General features: G+C 34.5%; 1 protein-coding gene across 1 annotated transcript in view; it reads right to left on the bottom strand.

Annotated features, from left to right (window-relative positions):
- LOC115219753 overlaps positions 1-2500 on the bottom strand; it is a 116095-nt gene that overhangs the window by 55116 nt on the left and 58479 nt on the right. The gene's annotated exons all lie outside the window — the stretch shown is intronic.

The raw sequence follows: 2500 nt of genomic DNA, 5'->3' as shown, positions 1-2500 counted from the left end.
TAAATAATAATAATGATGATGATAATAATAATAATGATAATAATAATAATAATGATAATAATAATATAATAATAATAATAATAATAATAATAATAATAATAATAATAATAATAATAATAATAATAATAATAATAATAATAATGATAATAATAATAATATAATGATAAATAATAATAATGATGATGATAATAAAATAATGATAATAATAATAATGATAATATAATAATAATAATAATAATAATAATAATAATAATAATAATAATAATAATTTTTATACTAATCTGCTTGATCGTTCGCCCTTTATACTTTAGTAAGTTAGAGAAGTGGAGGTGGAATTAGTCAGAGGTGGTGTACGCGTGGGAGAGAGAGTGAGGGAGGAGTTAAGAAAGAAGAGAGGAAGAAGTAGAGAAATGTGATTAATTTAATATACTTAGGCCAAATGCGTCACGTGGTCAGTTGAAGGTAGAGCCGAAGAACAAGAGAAAAAGATGGCGAGAGTAAAAAAGGACGAGAGAAGTGTTGACGACGTGCGTTGGGGTGGGGAAATAATACTTATTACGTGCTTAAATGTTAGATGGGAAGGGTGAAGAAAAAGAGATATGTTTAGAATAGAATATTTAGCAGAGGGTGATGAAGTTAAAGAAAGGGTAGATAGAGATGGACAGAGGAGGAAGTTATAGTGATCATCACTTAACGCATATGCATAAGTACAATTATTTATCGTCTGTTCGCTTAAAATATTGATATTTTGGATTCACAAGAAACACGGTTGCAAACTACCCGAAGAAGGAATCGAATAATATAGAGCACAGATCAGAGAGGAATAGCGGGAACATATAAGAAAAAGAGGAAAAAGACAGCATGGACGGAGATGTGAGGAAAGGAATGGGGACGGACATCAAGTATACTTAAAGAAAGCTAAACTATGAATGCTTTAAAAATGCAAACCATCCTTTCTTTCTCAAATAGGTCCCCTTAATGTTTTTTATTCCGTGGAATTTACATGGGTCCCACTAGTAGTAGTCGGGGTCGAGTCGGTGGACCCCCTTCGGTCATGACACTGACCATGGGATTGCACCTAGGAAGTTACTCTCCTAGTCACAAGACTGTGCAAGGTGGTTTATGGAAGACCAGCACTCGCCCATGCATACCGGCCTCCCGTCTCCACATCACCGATGTTATCCAAGGGAAAGGCAAAGAGGTCGATACAGCTTGGCACCTGTGACGTTGCAACTCATTTCTACAGCTGAGTGAACTGGAGCAATGTGAAATAAAGTGTCTTGCTCAAGAACACAACACGCAACTCGGTCAGGGATTCGAGCTCGCAACCTCACGATCGTAAGCTCGACGCTCTAACCACTGAGCCATGCGCCTTCACACTATTAGTAGTAGTAGTAGTAATAATAATAATAATAATGATAATAATAATAATAATAACAATAATAATGTCATCATCATAGTCATCGTCGTAGTTATCCTCATCAGGATTAGTACTGTAACCGTTGTCAACGCTAATACTAGTGACTTAATATGCACAAAAAGTTCAGCTTCGTGAAGTGATGCATTAAATATAGAAGTAAGTTCCTTCCACCAATTTCTGTCTCACTTAACAACAGAACCGCTACTTTCACCCTTTTATTTCCATTCTTTTTGCCTGTATTTTATCGATAAGACATTAAGCCTATCGCTGAGGAACCAATTATTATCTTAATGCTTGTTTCTTAAATCTGACACAGGCAACCTCGCAGCAGCCGCCGAACGGGTACATTTGAGAGAAAAATGTACACGGCAATGACTTTTATCACACTAAGAGACACTAGTCATTTTCCCCACTTTTTACCGAAAAAGAAAACCAAACAAATAACGTAAAATAATATAATATAAAATGAAAGTAAAACGCTGGTTATATAGGACGCGATTGCTTTTAACTGAAAAACCGTTTCTTGCTTTCAATACACAGCTATATACAGCAGTGATTGATTTTAATGTAGTATTTGCCAATTGATTTACGTATAAACCTGAAAATACAAGTGACTGCTTTTAGTATGACAGTTATCAAATAATTTTAATGTTCGGCTGAGTGATGCCGATCAGCAGCGATTTAAGTAGACGACTTATGTGACGGAAGTAGTCTAAGAATTATTAAAATAGTTGTCTTGTCTTTGTCTGTGTGCTTCTATTGATGAAACAATACAGAGTTTATTAAAAGTGATGTGTATTTACGCCAGTATAGAACAGGCTGCGTGTTTATATAGGGAATGTTAAGTTAGTGCCTTCATATATAATATAGGAAAGGCTCAAATTAATCAATAACAGTTATGAAATGGAGAGACAACAATTAACTCAGTGATTAATGTTATTTTAATCAGATATTGGCAAGTAAGGGCGACAACTTGGGACACGTTTCAGTCCTACTAGACGTTTTCAGGTAAGCAGTCTTCTCTAAACTAGTTAAATTAGTGATAAGGGAATACGTATCTTAAACTAAAATTATGTAGAT

Source organism: Octopus sinensis, linkage group LG15 (assembly GCF_006345805.1).
Source record: "Octopus sinensis linkage group LG15, ASM634580v1, whole genome shotgun sequence".
Classification (NCBI taxonomy): domain Eukaryota; kingdom Metazoa; phylum Mollusca; class Cephalopoda; order Octopoda; family Octopodidae; genus Octopus; species Octopus sinensis.
Note: the sequence above shows the minus strand (reverse complement) of the source record. Positions and strands in the feature narration are given on the sequence as shown.